The sequence below is a fragment of the Ostrinia furnacalis genome, unplaced genomic scaffold, assembly GCF_004193835.3.
Source record: "Ostrinia furnacalis isolate ACB-3 unplaced genomic scaffold, ASM419383v2 OfSCF7056, whole genome shotgun sequence".
Classification (NCBI taxonomy): Eukaryota; Metazoa; Arthropoda; class Insecta; order Lepidoptera; family Crambidae; genus Ostrinia; species Ostrinia furnacalis.
Window position 1 is genome coordinate 333,094 of NW_021137295.1, and position 20,989 is coordinate 354,082.

The 20,989-nt window shown below is 35.2% G+C and overlaps 1 protein-coding gene across 1 annotated transcript in view; it reads right to left on the bottom strand.

The window, feature by feature from the left end:
- Positions 1-20,989, bottom strand: part of LOC114363286 (proteoglycan 4) — a 103,939-nt gene that overhangs the window by 72,409 nt on the left and 10,541 nt on the right. The gene's annotated exons all lie outside the window — the stretch shown is intronic.

Consider the following 20,989-nt stretch of genomic DNA (forward strand, 5'->3'; position numbering starts at 1 on the left):
GCCAAAAATCTCAATTCGGAAACCGGGCCTAACTGAAGTATTTTAGGTGGGGTCATGCGCTTTTAGGAAGTGACCTGCCCGTTAGTTTTTCGCTATGGTAGAGATGATGGCTGCTCAGACCTAAGGCGGTAATGAGAATGATCGTGTTGGGGTAAACGAACCACTGCCGTGTGGGTGTGAACGGGACCGCGTTGATTCGCTCTCAATCATGTTTTATTGGGCCACTTTATGACTCCACGAAAATTGGCTTTTCACAAAGCAATATCGGTGGATAGTTCAATTTGTTTCAAAACACATTTAGCTTAAACTGGCGGGTAGACCAACGGGATATTGTTAAGGTGCTGCAGAATCGATTGTGTCCACCAAAGCCAGACATTATGGATTGTTTTACTGAATACCTATAGTATACATTATCTATGGGACTGGAAATCATGAGACGTGCTATTTAGTTTATCAATCGTATCATTTACTTATCTGTTTTCGACTTCCTATAGATAGTATTGTTAGTAAAGTACCATTGAAACGACTTGTGACTAATTTGAAACCCCCAATTATGTGCTTATCCATTACTATGTTTATTAACAATGAAAAGTTATTGTATAGCAAATGGATCTTGCGTAATACCTACAACTTCTACCAATGGTTTGTAAGGAAAAGCTTGTCCATTTAAATGGAATAATGGCCACTTATCGTAGATAAATGAGTATAATATACAATTCATACATAACGTTTGTAATTGAATGATTGAAGTTTGAAATCAAGAAATCAATAGCCTTATAAGTTCGTTCCGGTATTTTCTTTGTTAGTGTAAACCAGATACAGTTTTGAACCAATATGGCAGCGATAAATGTATTGATTATCGCAATTCAAAGACTCACTGGTACAGTCACTTGTCCAAGTATGGCGAAGCTTTATTTTAAAAAACCGTTTAGTTGTACAGTTAGTATTTTTATTATTGTGATTCAAAATTCGCAGAAACAGGTTGTTAACTGAACAAAATTCTGTGTAAGATGCAATTGGTTTGTATAGAAGTAACTTGAAACTGGTTCCCTTAATTAAGATGTCCCTTGAGATGATTCTCAATGTTTATACTATTGTAAAACTTACTAAAATTGTAGTTATTATTATACTTAAAGATATCTAAATATACAGCTATATAATAATAGTCATAGTAGAGCTAGCAACAAAACAGTTAACAAATATTCATTTAAAACACCTAAAATATGAGAAAACGAGCTTAAATCGCTGTCAGTACGTTCTTTAGAGGCACCCTGCTGAGAAATCTATTGACTGTGAATGCTTGTTCTTATACAATCTGAATATGAATACAATTACTTGAACATTACCTGTGTTTATGTCTTTGTAATCTTAGCTTCCTACCTACCTATGTTTCGTTTGAAGTTCGGTATTTTATATGCGATTTTGGCGAAACTTATTTGATGTTAGAAGTAAGAAGGGATGACTCATTTAAGGAAGTGATAGGTACTTAACTTCCTTCTAAAACTATAAACTGTTATTCGATAAAACTTAATCACACATTTATTAAGCTTCAACATGCGCTTGTAGTTCGAATATTAAACACTAACTTCCTACTTGTAGGACGTACTCTTATAAGCCATGAGACATTTCCAAACCGGGTTAACGAGGGCAGTTTATTATTTGACACGCCGAGACACTAACTTGTCTCCACTTTATACATTAGCACAAAAGCCTCAGGTGCTTAAAGTGGATTGTTCTGAAAGTGTCCGATTCTGGAACGCAAGGTCAGTCCGATTGACCAATCGGATCGGAATCGATCATGTCGTGACGCGAATCGAGTTGCAACCGGCCAATCTGGTTCGAACGTTCCATTTTACGTGAGGACGATGCACCGATGGAATTGGTAAAATGATGTGATTTTGTTTTTTTTCGTAAAGCGCAAAGACGTGCGTCGACTACGGAACGACTGTAGCGAGTTGCAACATTATTGAAAGAATTGACGAGTCTTCTCTCTTTGTACACTCAAATGTTCAAATAAATATATTATGACCTGACGATCTGTAAGCAGGATCTGCTCAGTGGTATTACCGATTTAGATGTAGATTAAGCAGAATGAAGTACATAAATACATTTACCAATACTTGTATCATTATAGTCAAAGCTAGCTTATGGTATTTACGACCTGCGGCGATTGTTGTTGTCAATCTAAACTTTCTAAGGCTCTATCTATCTGTATAAGATTGGAAACATGTTTGTAGAAAATCCTTTCAATATCCCGATAGCCGCAGTTTCTGAATTATAAACTTAAAATTTATTGAGAATCCTTCTTTTTAGATTTGAGAAAAGTAGAACCTAAGAAATAATATAACATTCGTTCAATTCGTTGGTAAAACAAAACACTGCAACTTGCTAAGTGTTACCTGCTCCTAGAATTCTTAGTAGTCGTATTTCTAGTACTGTAAATGTACCCAAAACATCATTAAGTGATATTGCCCAGTTTTTGCGAGCATTGCGCGCAGACCCAGACAGTCAATGACCCAAACTCTTCGAAGATTATGTATACTATGGAAAGTAATTGCTTGTCAGTCGCTAATAGTACAACTCTGTAACGTTTATGAATTATTTACCTTATGACGGAAATATAGAGGTGGTCTTTAGGAAACTATTAAACTGACTGAGAGTTGATTGATAAAATAATTCAGTTCTTATGATTTGAGTAGCAATCTCCATCAGTGATTGCATATCAATAGCAAGAAGTACACAATCAATTAGCGCAATCAGGGATAATTGGCAATTAAACAAAATCACTTGTTTCCACTGTTAAGAAATAAGCTGAAGGGGTCCGTTTGTTATATTTTCATTGAGAAACAAGTAATTGCAGTGCACCATTTATACATATGCATGAATTTACTATACCACTCTTTACAAATGATTTTGTAACGCTTCCTCGGGCAGAGTAAGTGATTTCGTAGCTCATGGTCATTGGATAACGACTGTCTAAACCAGATAATTATGGCTGGTATGCATGAGTGTTGGAACTTGTTTAGCACTAGTAGGTACTGAGTTTAATGAGATGTATTATAGGTTAGGCTATTATTAAGATTCCTAAGATTCATGCTACTGTACATGCTAAATAGTTATCTGTTTTGTCATGCATCTCTTTTCTTTTTTGTTAGCTTATTATTTATTTGTTTATTTACCTCTGTTGGATTAATCGATCAAGATTTTCTTGTTTTTCGTGTTTGGTTTTTTCTTGCATTGAAAATATCATTTGCTGCATTGCTGTGTCTCAGGTAGTACTTAGCGATTAATAGTTTCTTTTTCTGATTTGCACGTATCAGAGTAAAACGTTGTATATATTTAAGGCCCGTATTATGAAGCGACACTTAAGTATAGGACTTTATTTAAGACAAAATTAGAGTGTACGTTTAAAAAATACATAGAGTGTATGTTTTCGAGCTTCTTTTCTTTGAGCTTAAGAGTCAGTATAATCATAAATGCATCAGTTATTCGAATGTGTCAGTCAAGCTAGGCGATAAAAGCGCCACATCACAGCTAAGCTCCGTCGCATAGTTGCATAATACGCGAGTAATCTCGTCGGAATTTGGGTGCGCCTGCGCACAATGGGCTGTGACGATTGTCTGCGTAATGAACACCTTGCAAACACCATGGAAAGCCTATGGGAAGAGTGGGATTGGTTGACAGATGCGTCATCGTTTTGGTATTGCCTATAGGACTTTCTGATTGACTAAGCTTTGCTGACAAATAAGTGAGCTGATAGAAAATGCTTTAGCTATTACCATGATAATACATGTCGGTCAAATCGTTTTCTATTTTGATCTTGAGCTAAAAATAGCAACTCGGTGGTACCGTTTAACCGTTTACAAAAGTGATTTTTTGTGAATCTCTATTCACTACGAACAGTTTAGTCTACACAATGACTTTCAGGGTATACATACGTAAGCATAAGCGTATGCTTATGTATGTATGCGAGAATGTATCAATGCATTTTTGATCTCTTACTCATGCCAACTTCTCAAAGTCACACTCGTTGCCTTGAAAATCATAAAGCTTAAATTGGCAATCGCTTAGCGTCAAAAGCTCAGAGCTTTGCTCGTTAATTGGCAGGCTGAAGTTTAAGTTATGGTCAAACCAAAACAGTACATTTTTAATAATTATTATGAAGAATACTTTGAAGTCATTATGTCATTCCATGTCTCATAATCAGTTCGTCAATGTTTGAATTCATAATAATCTTGCCTAATTGATTGATCAGCCTTAATAAGGCATTCCTGAATAATATTTTTACAAGTATCTATCTTCTAAATATATTAAAGGAGAAACTGACTGACTGACTGACTGATTGACATATCAACGCACAGCCTAAACGGCTAAACGTAGGCACTTGAAATTTGGAAGGGACGTAGCTTAGGTACCGTAGAGGTGCACTAAGAAAGGAATTCCCGAAATTCCCACGGGAACGGGAGTTAGCGGGAAAAGTATTTGTATGAAAAAATCTAAACTGCGTAAGATAGATGAAGGGGGTAAAACGGGATCCACGCGTACGAAGTCGCGGGCGGCCGCTAGTAATTAATAATACTGTAAAGTTTCATCAAAATCCGTTCAGTAGTTTTTGCGTGAAAGAGTAACAAACATCCAGATATCCATAAAAACTTTCGCATTTATAATATTAGTAAGATAGGATAAATACAAAGGCAATAACGAAGTGCGCAACACTAGGAAATATACTTTTACTTGACAATGAACCGTTTTCCTGGCGGGCGACCTCGCGGCTATTGGTCTGTGGCTAGATCGATATTAATATCGATATGCGCACGCGACAATGCCGTTACTTCCGGCGCAACCGGATGCGGCTCATGCGCACGGTGAATAAAGCCTTTGAGGAATCCAATGCCTTGAAGAAAAAAGAACGACTGTTGTTATGAAGTTAGGAATGTAATACAAAAGATGTATTGACCGTGAGTAATTATTTGAGTAATAAAGAAAGATGGTAGTAAAAACTACTTAAAAGTTACACGTTTTACTACAAATTACTAAAGTATCGTTATCTATTCATTTTTCAATGGAATCATCATCATTTTTAAATGGAATTTAAAAGTATGTTCTGTTGAGATGAATTCTAAATAATGTATGTTTCATTGAGACATCTTATATGAGAATTCATAACGTTTATGCATGAGGTTTTCCTAAAGCCGATTCTGTATTAAATACAGTCGTTTCTCGGAACTACGAGTATAAATGAGCAACAAGAGTACAGATACATAGAAATGTAATGATTACAAATTACAACTATAATGCCATCCCTCATTACATCTCTAGGATTAACGAGCTGTTTTTCAGATTAATATTGCGAATGTTACATGTTCAAAACAATATTATATTTGCTAGAAACAAGATTAGCAACGCGTAATGCGTTTTCTTTGGCTTGTTACGTATTGTTATCTCACTAATAATAGTTCATTTTATTAGCTCTACATTGATATAACTTTTAGATTCAGTTAGGTTTCATTGAGTGCCAGAATAAGCTTTTTTGCTTTTTTTCTGGCTGCCGTTTCAATAGACCTGATGAAAGTCTGAATTGTAAAATCTGGATAAGAAACCAATTATAAGATTATGTCACACCTATTCAAGATATTAGAAAGTGGTGGTTGGCGTACCGGACTATAACGAAAGCTTTGGTTACGGGTTTGATTCCCTTGGGGTAGTAGTATGATGAGTATGAGTATTAGTCATGTAATATGTACATATATGATTATATTATGTATCCTTAGTTCATTAGTTTTTTTTTTCATTTGTTGTGGTTGGTTGTCGTCATAGTAAAAGCTCTTTGTTGTGATCTGAGATAATACCTTCAACTTCATGCACTGTTGACAAAGGTTACGTCTTTTTGGACGTTTCTAGAGTCTTCGGGATTGAAAAGACATCTTCATCATGCACGATCTTCATTTCTCTATTGTCAAAATGTAGTGCTACACTAACTTATCTTCTAGCTTTCAAACGGCTTCAACATTGTCGTTAAAATGAAGTAGAGGCGCTTTAGTCCCGCCCACATTTTTAAAACGTATTCACGATTCAAATTAACGGTTGACACTCTCACTAGAGTGCGCCACGTGTATACGAAAGCGAGAGTGTGTGGGTGCGCGGCCCTGAGACGCGCCCGCGGGCTTGATAGGCGCTTAGCTGTCCGGGTAACAATAGCCGAATACTTTGGGTTGTCTCACGTGACGTGTCTGACTTGCATAGGTAAATTACGTACACTTACGTACAATTATAGCCACGATAGCCCAACGGTGAAGTGGTTGGACTGGCCAACTCGAGATCCGGTGTTTTTTGTATGGAGTTTGACAGTTTTGACGTTTGTCAAAGTTAAAATAAGATGGTGCAACACAGCCTAGGGCCCAAGCACACCACGCTGATGTGCTTTGTCGCGCTGCTAAGATTAGCATCGCGTAGGTACACAGAGCGTTCTGTTTTACTGAAAAAACGCGGTATGCAGGGACTATTGACCGGATTGTGGAAATCGTTGAGGGAGGCTTATGTTCAGCAGTGGACATCCTATGGCTGAAATGATGATCATTATGATGAGGAACTCTTGAAAATTATAAATAGCTCAATTGATTGTCGATTCTAATAAATTAGCGGTAACATTTAATAGTGATTTGTTCAGAACAGGGAGAGTGAACTGATTGTCGTCAAAGCGTAACCAGTTTAGCTATAATTATACTCGTTTCACTATTTCATATCCAAAACTCGTTTAAATTAACATATTTGTCTTATTCATATAGTTTTGATCAAGGATCTTGCCGATGATGAAACTGGAATCTAGTCTAGAAACAAAGTTATTAATATCTTACACTAATCTAATTTATTTACGCAGATAGGTACACTATCGGAAGATTTGCTCCTGAAAAAATGTTCTTTGTATAGTAACTTGTAACTGAAGAGATGTTCAGTATCTTAAAGTCCTGAAAATAGTTTCATCAGTGTAAATTACACCAACAAACATTTATTACATCCCAGTTTTATTGTGCCTCTTTTTACATAAATGACCTTTAAATTAATATCAGGTTTCAAAAGCAAATCATCCGTTTTTATTGTGAACATCAACCTACTTTGTAAACCACAATAACATTTTTTCTTAAGAACAAAAAGCAGGCTTCACGGCCTTTTAATTCTTTAAGTAATATTTTGACAAGCTCTATACTAAGGTAGTATTTACCTTATACAATTTTACGGTCATAGCCTATGTATATACAAGCTTCCAAAACATAAATACTGGTATGTAATTTGAAATTAAAGTGGCCTAATATGGCGTGTATATACGGATATCTCCGTATAATAGACGAACTCTTGCCAAATGTACAAGAAAACCTACAACTAAGATTGATTGATTCAAAATTTTAATTAATGTTTTATACCTACCTACGTTTATTTGTGTGAGAGGCATTTACATTTTAGTTGACAACACTATTCAAAGAGGAAATATATTATGACATTAACTAAATAATTTGCTCGTATGATTTAAGTTATGAGTACATTTTTGTAACAGTCTTTCCTCAGTAGTGTTGCGAAATTCGTCCATAGCCAACCGGTATAAATTGCCCACAATTTGTACGGTTTTTATACGCAATCGTTATACTTAATAGGTATTGTTTCGTTAATAGGCTCCAATTTATTGTGGCTTCCTCAATTTTACTTATACAGTCGTTTTAATTAATTATTGCCAATCGTGTTAAAAACACTTAGTGTAAACGTAATGGATTAAGCAATCAAAATAACGGTACTTAAATATTTGATATTATAATTTGAAATATTACATAGTGAAGGCATTAATTTTAATCATTTTAATTAAAAATATGACTACACGATGCGCACTTCGAACGTTGTACAACGAGACCCAATGCATGTATTTATATTCTTACTAAATATTTTTTACATAATACGTATTATTTTTACGTTAAATCCTATAAAATTGTACGTGAAAAAAATATTTTATGATATCTAGAGCGTTGATGTCTTTTGTATGAACGGTATGCGAAATAAGCAGACAGTGGTACTTGAAGTAATTTCCTACTATGTATGTCATAAAATAGTCAAGAAAATATATCCATACTAACAATCCATGTAGGTACATAAAAGTAGAAGTAGAAACACCTTTACATTTAAATTAATTACTTAGGAAAAACTATGTCGACCAAGGCAATAGATAGAATATTATTAATAAGAATGACATAATAACAATAAGCAATGATAGCTTAATTAAATCGTGTAAGGTTAAACATAACAATGATTATGGGAGCATACAAATAACAATACAAAACAAAGTAAGCAGTGAGAAACTCCAATTGAAGAAACATTGTTCGAAGTTTATCTTTTTAATGATCGAAATTTAGCCGCTTCTTTCCAGTGATTTAGAAGGTCAATGAACCATTTTACGAATCTGCAAAACTTATAATCCGACTTATTTAAGAATTACAAAACGCTGCACATTTGTCGTTGTTGTTGGTCGGTCCAGATTTAGGCTTATAAAAATGATCTGATGCTGTTGGTTTTGGTTAGCTCTTATCCACTAGATATTACGGTTTAAATTATTAAATAAGCAGGTAAGGCCTGCATCTTTAAGGCTGATTAGGCAATAGAGAAGAACAATGCGGTTTGTTCACAATAGCAGTTAGTTTTATTACAAACGTCTCGATTTTGTATTACCTAATATTCGTAATGAACTAGACTTTTACTCAGTGAATTGCAATTGAAAACTGGTGGCTTGCGTTACAATAATTGATGAAATCAATTACTGCTCAATTAAAATGATAAAGATGTTATTAGTTATGAATAAAATAATGTATATAAATATTGTGTTATTAGGAGTTCTAAATGATATTGGCATTAGGCAGTTTTAATTGAAAATTGAGCTAGTAACTGTACAGAATCAATCAATCATAACTTGAATTATACATATGTGCGTTTAATAAGTAATAATGTATTTATGCGTTCATTTATCACTAACATTCGGCAAAACACGTATCCAGACGAGTGTAATATCAGAAAAAAAACCAATAACTTAAATCGTCAACAGTTAATCAGCTCTACAAGAATCGAATTCGATGATCAATTTCAGATTACGACCAAAACGAAACAAAAAGATCGTGGACCAGGCGTTATCTAATGACGTTCCATTACACGCGATTGCCGTTAGGAAGACGAGTATGTCTGCAGGGGCCATTTCTGCAACGATTTCCATAAATCGATTGAGCTGTCTCTCTCACTCGAGCTGGAAACTTCGGAAAATGAACGAGACGAAGATATGAGACATCGTTTTGCATCTATGGGTTCTTAGATACGGGATTAACATTGTCGTGTCTGTGATCTTCAAAAGGAAGTGTAACTGTTTCATTGAATGGAACACAATTGTGGTTGGTGTGTGGTGAACTGATAGAGCTTTGTGTGGTCGGTCTGCTCAAGATGCGTTGTCGTTTTCAACCGACTTCAAAAAAGGAGGAGGTTCTCAATTCGACCCGTATGTTTTTTTTTTCTATGTTTGTTACGCGATAACTCCGCCAATTATGAACCGATTTGAACAAATCTTTTTTCGGCGTATAGGTAATACCTCAAGGGTGGTCCCATTTAAATTTAATAATAGAAAAAACAACCCCCAATGGTGGAAAATTGGGGATGAACTTTTTTATACGCAATATCTCCGCCGATTATAAATCAATTTGAACGATTATTTTTTTGTTGAATAGGTATTATCAAAAGGGTGGTTTCATGCGAATTTGAAGAAAATATTTCACCCCCAAGGGTAGAACTTTTTTTTTTTTTTAATTTTTAGTTTTTTTTGTGTTCACGCATTTGAAGTCGGTTTTTTTTTTAAAGTTAATTGCCTTTCGTTAATTTCGATTCGGTGGTCAATGGCCATAGAATGAATTTGTTGTGAACCTAGAAAGATCAAGATTTGAAATAGTTCGAGCATTATTTATTGTTTAAAAATCTTTCCTGTATTTTCCTCTAATTTGAAAAGAATCATATTGTTGTAGTTGTTGTTCAGTTGTTAAATTACTTTTTGTACAAGTTTTATTGGAAACTAATTAATGTCTAGGTAGTTGGTAGTTAGTAGGTAATATTTACTCTTTTTGTAATAATCTAGTAGAGGTATAAGCTGAAATGAAAATTACATTGGATTCAACAATACTTATTAAGAAGTCTGAAAAGCAGTCATCTCAACCACCAAGTGAACAGTAAAATCAAGACATTTATTTTCGATGCGAATAACTTTCTAAAATATTCATATGATTGATTTGGAGTATATTATGCAGGTGTCTGTAGTTGCATGTGTGCGAGCATAGTTACGTCACGACGTGAGAGAACACAAGATGACCTGTCTAGGGATGTCAGAAATCTTTATTTCTAGCCTTTATTTTAAAAAAACCATAACGAGTGGTGATATGTGACAATATGACAAATAGTCAGATGCTGTCAAATTCAGTTAGAAAAACAAAACTAACCTTAATTTTTATACGATTTATTAAATTGCAAGTTCCAATGACATTCTTAAAAGGTACGCTAGAAACAGCAATACGCATGAATTTTAATTCAACTGTCATTCATAAAGTTATCTTTGAGCAGTTCCAAATTTATTTAAATTCGCATTCACTCTAATTTTGATAACCCTGCTGACAATCAAAAGACAAGCTTATAATTAAAACCTCTTTTAGTTTGACGTTTTAAAATCACGTTGTTTATTTCTCTTTTCGCTCGTGCTTAATCATAATTTTATTCATGTAAAAGAGATGACATCAGATGTTGGAGACAATAGTCCAATATTTAAAATCTATAGAAAATCCGCGACTTATGTCATTTCAATTGTTAAGATAGCATTATTCGTGTGAATACTTGAAAATATCATACACAAACCGCACAACATTATTTTGACTGAAAAAGTCTGTAATTACCTAAACTGGGTTTTAACAGGATTACAACTACCAGGATAAGTCATCCTTTGATGAGTCATATTTTATGAAATAGAGACAGGATAGAGTCTATAACCTCTATTTGCGCCTAAGGGTGACTGATGGGCAGCTGATGTTCATAGTCATTAAGACCGCACTTGAGTCTGACGCTTTCATAGCGTTTTTTTTTTGTAAAAATAAATAACAAATGACTGTCGGCCATAGCAATATTAAGAACAAGTTACAATGTACATAACGAGTTTATTGGAAAGAATCATAACGTGCTTCATAAAGCAAACTATAGAAGACGCATGGAAAATTCCTTGTTTGATTTCACATCTTTTTGAGAATAACAAGTACGTCTTTACATTAGAGAAAATACCCAGTTTCTGCCGTTGTTATTAAGGTATTTTTAGATGATTTTAGTATTACTTTTCAAGTTCCAGCTGATCAAAGAACAATACAAAACAAAGTTAACTGCATTAACCGCGCTGCATAGTTCAATAATAAACTATTCTTGTATCACGTGGTTAAAATAACTTAACATATAAATAGCAATTAGTGAAATGTTGTTCGTTAGCCAAAACAATTGGACTACTTTCTTTCACGATAGAATCGGCTTGTTATTGCGTTTCGATGATGTGGTGTTATCGAGAGGTAAAGCGATCGATTCAATCGGTAAAAGTCCGTTTTGTTACGAGACGAACGAGACAGCTCGTGAGCAGCAAATGCTAATTCTATTTATTACATCATATACAATGGAGACGGATCTGACGGGTAGAAAAGAAAGAGGTTATTTTAAATACACTATCTACCACTGTTCAAAAATGTGTAACAATTATAAATCTTGTCTCATTCTGATTGGACCACCTAAAGAGAGCTGGTATGATATAGTCATAATAAATGCTCATGTTCATCTCAATAATATTAGTAGGCCCTTAGCAGATTTACGACCTGTAATCGACCTGAGCTGGTAGGTTTTGTACGAGAAATACTTGCTTTTAAATTCCTGAACCGGGACTAATCCCACCACTGCATCCTGGATATACAGGAGTCTGTATATCCAGGATCTACAGCTTGGCCATAAATATTTCAAATCTTAAAAGCAAAATGAGCATAGTAAAAGTTGCAATAACATGGAGCCTGACGCGTGTGACCATGAAAGCTTGAAAATCAAGATCTAATCTCAAAGCAATTTTATTAAGTCACGTAAACCTAAACATATCGATAACTCGATAATAGAGTTACTTATACCAATCCGAAACTTAAACGTCAGTTGTAGTGAAACAGAGAGAGCACTTTCGCTGTAACATGTCTTTACAAGTTACGTGTACAGTCGCACATCAACCGACTACAAAACGTCAAATTACGTCAATTAACTTTGAACCTTGCATTGAAGGCTTGAAGTTCAAAGTGCTATGACAAAACTGTCTTTTTGTACGTCAAATTGTTGATGACTGTACAACGAATGGTTATTGATTGTAGTGTTACAGCATCATTGATCGAGGTAATTGGTGGTAAAAGCCGGCGGCTTTCATATCAGCATAAAACATTCACATAATACATAATACCTGACAGACGATAAGAGGCACAAATTAAAAGTCACAACTTTGATGTTTTATTGTTGGAAAATATCCATGGACATTGCCTGGCCGGACAAACCCAACTCTGTCCAGCAGTGGACGTCATTTGGCTGAAACGAACGAAATGCCTGGCTAAACTAGTCTTTTCAATCACCCATGTTTAAATTGACTGATATTACATCAGGTGATCCGTCTGCTCGTTTGCCTCCTGTCACATAAAAAAAAATACTGTTAATAATTTAATACTGTTTTTAATGACGGTCAAATAAATGTCAGTAAGCATGAAATTCAAAAATTTAACTGGTGAAGATTGAGATTTGATTATACAGATGTATATTCATTGTCCAATAGCTCGACCAATCACTGGTTTATTGACAGAGTATGTACTCGTATAAATGAAAAAAGAAGAGAGCATTATGGCCACTTAAGGTTAAATGCCTCAAATTATACGGGACGCGCGTAAAATCTAAAGGGCAATAATTTACTAGAAGGCAAGACTTCGTTGCCTTTTTCATGTTTATGGATTTAAAAACTAGTTCCGATAAGTTCAATAACGCAAGGTAAAAGTATGTAAAAGATTCTTTCCGAGTTTCTGTGAAATCGAACAATAAGTTAACAATCAATAATGTTGTTCCTGAAAATAATTAGCTCTCAACAATCGGATAAAATATGCAGATTCATTTGTGAATTCGTGCTATTTTTCAAAATTAATTGGTATAGTGACAACATTATTTTACATTGCTTTCTAGACCACATTATCGAAACCAATGTTACCATTTAAATGCAACTTTCACATGCGAAAAATAAATGAGCGTTCAGACGTAATAACTCATAGTCATATGATATGACCATATTGTAGTAAACAAATCGGTTTAGCTATCAATTTCAGTACATATTACGAGAAAACGTACGCCATTTTCACTATTACATTAATTTGACGATGTCAAAACAGTATATGAGATGCACGAAGTATGGCGCATGAGCACGATCCATCTGTTTGCGATTTCACTAAAGAGAACTACGCAAGAGTCGATATTGTGAAAGGACATTGTCAGAAACCGCCTAAAAAACCGCCAAAAAACATTAACCCATCATAATTATTTTCTATTTTTTTTAATACATTAAGCACCCTTTCGTTCTAATGGACACTTAAGCATTGAAAAATTAAATAAATAAGTCTTTTAACGTTTATTCTATAATACTATTACAACTTCCGGACGTTTTGGTATAGTTCCAAAATACTGGACTGTCCTGTCGATGACATTGACAGTGGGGCGCCACCGTCAATACCGGATCGCTGGTTCAGATTTTTGCCATGTTGGAAACCATATAGTTGAACGATGGTAGCGCCTCCCTGTCATTGAGTTTGGCGGGACAGTTCAGCGTGGGTCATCTATACGTGGCATGGTCTAAAACCTATCAAGTTCCATAATTTTTGCCGATAAAATCTGTACGAGGCATTACCGTACTTTATTGCTGGGAGTCCATGTATAGTGATGTTCCTGTGGCCATCATAGACAATAAAATATCGATTTTGAAAATAAAATGAATCGATTAAACTGCTTTGAAGTCTAGATTTGCGTTAAAAGCTAAAAAGATATTGACACTATTACAAGAAGCTATCTAAAGTGTCCAACAGGTCGAAGGTCGTAAATAAAATAAAAATAATTAGGACCATAAAAATACATTAGACGCCATGTTGTCATAAACGACATATTATAAAATCGCTGTGATTTAATATTCTTAATCATTAATTTTATGGCAAGTGTCCATCAGGAATCATTGTTCTTACACACAGAATCGTATTATTTCGCTTTCGGGTAGTAATATGTCAAAATTGTTGGTTCTTAGGCGAACAATGTATGGAGAACGAACATTGTCCTTTGCTAAATGTGCGCACACGACTCAACAGTGACGTTAGAGTGACCGTCAAGAAAAATGAAAAGAATCTGTGTTTTGCGTGACTGTGAAATCTAAATTTTAACATGTTCAAGGATACTATGTATGTTGTACTGAAAAAATGCAGTTCAGAAACTGTTTAAATTAATAAGATCTAAGTAACAGAACTGATGTATCATAACAGTATATTTTCAGTTTTATTGAATTGACACAAATATTTGTATTCATTACGCCACTTCTTACATAACGCGTATCTGAATGTAAAATTCCACGTAATAAAAGTGTTTTCGATAATGCGTAAGTAGATTCCATCAGATACCGTTCTGCGGCGACGACTTGGCTGACTGCGCGAAAGCAGTCTGCCCTTACTTGGCCATAATGCGCGGGCGCTTTCTGACTGGCCACCGCTCCTTGGTTACCTAACAGTAGGCAAATTAATCGTGCGACTAACAGTAATCATTTAACGCGAGATAAGTTGTAGCTACGTTACCGTCTGTAAACGTTCTGATGATCATTTGGCGCTTTAAGCTCCACACAAGACGTTACCTTGTTGTTATTGATCAATTTGCAAGAATATTGTTTTAAAGTATGTTCAGTTGTTCATATTGTGGAGATGTGCTGTTATTAGAAATTAAGAAGAAGAAATTAACAACTGAAAAGTCGTCGCCGAATGTTTCTCTCAATCACACTGTCTTATTTTGAACTAGCTGCTCTATTTTATGAATCAATAAATAAAAACGACCTTTGACCTCTTAAACAAATAACACGTAATCATAATTACGGTAGGATGTGCCAAGTTTTATGTAATCTTGGCTTAGCTGTACACCGATGGTGTCGTCGAGTGAAAGTGAAGAGGCGAGCTTAATTGCTCAAGTCGGTAATGAGACGATCGCGTTGCTAAACTAATATGGCATGATTATGTTGCACTCTGATCATGCGGTTAATGCGCACTAATTTGAGAGCATTCTCTTTGGTGAGGCCGGTAACGGTTTTTTTTAATGTGTCGAGATTGTTAAACTACTGGCCTGCGGTTTCGTCTGTGTGGATTTTCGTGTTTTAACAGTATTTGAAAATATGTACATCTGATCAGAAAGGGGCTAATTCTGGTGCCCAAATGCAAGCACTTTTTGTAAGGGATCAACATCGAAAACTTAAAAATAAATTAATTTCTTTTGTAGCTCTTGATAAATCAATTAGTTATGGGAAAAGACAATCAGGAGCCGGTTTTAAATTCCTGACTCTATCTAATCTTTAAGTTGTCTGGCGTAGATTCTAATTCAGTTTTTAGGATTAGATTTTGACTACATGAGAAAGTCAACATAAAATCTTACTTCTAGGCCACTTTATTTAAACCAAATCTAGACAATATATTGTGATTTTTCCAGTTCAATCGTGCGCCAAGGCACACCGTTTTCGCCAATTGTAAATGTTTAAGAGACACGACAGAGGTAAAATATTACTTGGCGCCTGTATTGTTGTGTACAGGTTAGATTTCAAACTTAATACCGGGTATTTCAACGTCTATTTCAGTGTTCTTCGAAGCCTGTCCGACCACGAACCGAGTGGTGCTTGCCCATTCCAATAAATCGATAAAATTATAATCGACTAACGGTCAGTATTCGATTTAGGGTTGCCAGCATTCAACTGATTATTGTAGCTACTTTTGTGAAGACAATATCTGTCTGTAAGAGTTAAAAATCTAGGGAGAAGACTCTGTAATTTTGTTTTAATAAATACCTTATTAATTTTTTACAACTTGTCAATGTCAGACATTTTTGAATTGTCTGAAAAATAAGAACTTGTAAAAGATAATAAGTTGATGTTGAAGAATGTGGTCAACCCTATCGTTAAACCACTCCCACCATTACCAGTCTGGCGGTACATCACGTTTTACCTAGATCTTTCTTTGAACACTAGAATGGAATAATATTTGGGGCAACTTATTGTATGCTGCAAATATCTTCAAAAATTTAACTTTCATCGTAACTTATTCAAAATTACTATCAGTTTCATAATCCAAATAAAAAATGATATTCGACTATTACGCAAATTGCAGAGTATTAAAATATCAGCTCCTGTCACTTGTCATGGGTTGAGTATCGAGTGACGGCGACACCGCGTTGGATTATGTAAAGCAGGAACAGGTTCTGTGGGATAGAACTGGGTCGGTGCGCTTTCCACTGCGGTCCTTACCCCCGGTTGCTCAGAAAAGGACCTAAGAAACTGCTGATATAAGACAGAATAAGTCTTATAATAAAGGCGTAAGAGCTGTATTCGATTGGTAAGATACAGTGGTGGAGTTATAGAGGATAGTTTCGCAAATTGCAGAGGAAGATTCAATACGTATTGACCCCAGAATCACCGTTGGCATACTAATAGTATTGATTACGATTTGTTTATGGGAAAATATTCTTAGAATATTACAGTATGCTTGGTACTCATACTCATGTGAACAAGCCCGCCGACAGCCTGGCGGCTTCGTGTCGCGGCCATATTTCTTCAATCTGTCAAAATTGACGTTTCATGTCGGCTGATCAGGTTTGATATGTACTATGGTATACACTTTTAGTGCACATTATTCATTCATAATGCAGTCTGCAAATTATGAATAGCACTAAAAGTGTCCGAAACATTATAGATCTTTTAAGGTGCTATTAGGCTCTAATAGCAATTCCAGGTACACAAAAAAGGTTACAATTCAAAAACTGCTCTTATCAAGAATGCAAACCTAACACGGATTATGGCGTGCAGCAAGCATACCTGCCTCGTCCGTCAAACTCATTTCTCCAGCTTCGTAGATTTCCGTTGCAGCTTTTTGTCAAAGCTCTACAAGGTTTCAGAACAAGTGCCTCGAAGGTTGATGTCAGCACACACCCATCACTTTCCCTTGCGCGTACGCACACATGCATGTGAGACCGCACACGAAGGTAATATACAGTTTTAATACATGAGGTTATAAGTGCTATCGTGATTGTGTTTTGGGGAAAAAATGAAAATGGATTTTTTTTCTTTTTTTTTTCTAATATTTGACACTTATGAACGTCAAAAACTTTTAAGGGGTTCTTTACATGTCTCCTTGTCTTTTGGGCCCTACCAGCGCTTCGAGACACACTATGGCAAGTGCAAAAGTTTATTGACCGAATTTAAGACAGATTTCAAATATGGATTTCAATATAAAAATATGCTTATTCAGGAAATAATCTAGGATGACCCCGCTAAATCACAGAACCGAAGATGCATTGAAATAAAATTGTATTGTTGTTGTCAAATGAACAGAAGGAAAAGTGACTTTATTCGTATAAAAACGCTGCCATATTGTAGAGCGAATCATCAGACCGTACGTCATTAAATGAACAAGGGCAATGCAACCTTCGTTATTAATTTTTCCGCCATTTTTTTCATTTACCTAAAAATAGCAATAACCTTTTTGGTTCACGATAGTCTTCTTAATTGGAGGTTGGTACAGTCGCCAATACAGTCAGACTATACAGTTTTGTTGGAAAATAGCACTTATTATCAGGACATTTAAGACGCTTCAGTGTTTAGTTCAATGTGCCGTCGTTACTAGGTTTCTAGAAACAATTGAATGGTAATTAAATGCTGGGTGTTCAATCACTTTCTAAAGATTTTCTTGGTATTTTGGACAGCCAAAATAAACAATTTGTTTTGGCTGTTAAAAATTATAAGGTTCATAGATTTGTAATGCTTTGATACTTTCAGTTTAATGTAAAATAAACGTCTTAATTAGTGTCTTCCGATGACTTTCGGTTACTCTATTTTAAGAAAAATTACAAGTTTAAGATTAACGGAATGTTATTAGCTAAGTTGAACGCGTGATTCATTAAAATCTATCATGTCATCTTTACAATGAATGTGAAGGTAGCTAGAATTCTTATTTACGTGTTCCCGACATAGCTACAGCAATCTTTGTATACAAAATATTCATATGAAGGAGATAAAAATAAAGATAAGCAATCCGAAAAGTCAGAACTAGTTTTTGACCACAAAAACATCTAGGCTCCCGATTCCTATAAACATTCAGGCAGATGGTGTTTACGAGTGCTAACCGGTTCCGTGCGCCGGCGCAATGTATAGATGCCATCTTGTAGCCTTTTGTGGCTTGTGCCATATCGGCAACAAAGACCCTTAGCCGGAATTAAGACTAACAGGGGAAATGGAAAATAAGAGCTGGTCTTGTTATTGAATGAGGAATGGAGTAGTAGACACCATTAACCAAAGACGCAACTTAAAAAAATACTCCATCATCAAGCATGTAAGTAAGTTTTCATTTGTGTACAGCATAAAGCAGCATTAAGCAATAAGAAACTTAATTTTTTATTATTGTTTTCGAAATAACTGAACTCACACGATTTCAAAATGCAGACTGGTATTTATTTGCTATTGTATAATCCCGAGATAACTAAAGAAGTAATGCCCTATTTTCACGGACTAGATAAACGGGTTTCGGTTCAATCAAATATCGTGCGATTTCAGCTCAAAATGCAATGAAAATAGCAAAAAATATAAAACAATTAATGGTCGACAGAATAATGTGTTTAAGTCGGTCTTTGAGTAACAAAAAAAAAATCACGTGTACGAAATCGCGGGCAAGAAGCAAGGACAACGTCAAAAATCTTAAAATCCCTATGGCAGTTATACTATTATAACTATAATAGGATGCCAAAGTGTTATGTTGATGTGCTGTCGTCTGTACCAGGCCGGACGAAGTAGTGATTAGCTGGATTCAATAATTTAATAGTCATAATCATAGTTCCACGCTTCCCATTCTTGATTTCCTCTAATCTGTCCAGTCAGGATGCGTTGATTACTTCTGTGCGGCCTTGGCCATTGTGCGCAAGGGCATACGGCCATACAGCCGGAACAGCCCCATCACGATGACAGCGCCGCCATTTTCGTCTCCATCACAGAACAGCCTATATTTGCCGCGCGCGGGAAAATTTACAAGCTCACTTTTTTTGCTTAGTTTGGGACTAGAAGCGCAGTGTAAAATGTCTAAGGATATTTATTTATTTATTATTTTAAGGTTACACGATAGAAACATAAAAACTTTTTTTTGTAAAATTAAAACGCGTTGTTTATTACATTTCTGTGTAGGACTATATTTTTATAAAATACATAGATGTCACTGAATTTATATCAATTTAATATGCCACCTATTTCGGATTATACTCGTAAAAATAAAGTATCGCTAATTATTGTTTAGGGTTTGATCATTTCTACAAACACTGTATGATATCCGTTCATATATTTCATATTTAAAAACTGAAATGGTATATTCTATGATACCAAAACAAGCAAAAAACATTGAACGTTGAACCTTGCCGCGGAAATGACATGCAAAATATCTTGGGAACAATGCTTTTGCCAATTATAATGTGTAATTACAACAGATGACAATTTTGTCAACAATCAGTCAGGTTCATCAACGAATCAAGGTTATCAGGAAGGCCTTACTCTAAAAAAAAAGATTTTGTCATATACCCGTCTCTCTCAGTTACCTTGGCATGTGTGAAAGATGCATAATATTACCAAACGCGAGTATAATGCGTACAAAATGAGCAGCAATTATCATAGTAATAAGTACATCACGCGTTTTTTTTTAAATAACACACGTCTTTAAACTCTAACCTGTGGTTAATGGTATTTTTTTGTTTTAACGCGGATGTGTAATTTGCCCTTTATATTTTTTGTACACATTTATGGTATTTTTAATGAGTTACGGATTTTGCAAAAAGGTTTTGTCTTATACATATTAATTTTTACGGTCAATGTCTTCAAAACAGTAAAAGAATCGAAGCAATGTTTTTATTTTTGTATAAACTAAAAAACCAAAATGATATCGCCATTTTTGTTATTACCGCATCATTATAAAAGTTATGATTGAAATTATTAGATTCGCAACGTGGTTATGCTACAAGGTCAATGTACAATAGTTATTCCCAGTTAATAATGCCACTTATGCGTATATTAACTTTGCAAAAAACGTACATTAAATTAATTATGTAATCGCAATTAACGTTGAAAGTGATTTACTGAAAAATTCCGAGCCGGATCGAAACCGGTACCAGAAACCAGATGGGGTGTTTACGCGGGTCGGTCTCTTACGTACCTATATATTTTATATGAGAAAGTTAAACGAATAAAGTGATACGGGTATAAATAAACTAAGGATGTATTTACTGAAGGTTCGGCCAAACCAACGCGTGCAGCCTGCGTGTGCTATGGCGATCCTATTGATTTCTTTCTATTGATCACCATCGCCATCGTTATCGCACACGCAGGCTACACGCGTTCTTTGGTCGACCCTTTATGTGAGTAGAGCTTAACAGTAAATAGGTGCACATCTGGCCAGCATGGAGACTGTAGGCCAAATCATACATTTGTGTTTGTCCATAATCCAAAGGTGTCCATAACATTTTTTTAGTAATTTACCATTAGATTTAGAGGGTCATCCTCCTGCAATGGATACTTAACAACCAGAAGATGATGAGCACTCAACAACGAAATCATATATTATAGCTCTGTCAAAGCATGTGCAGT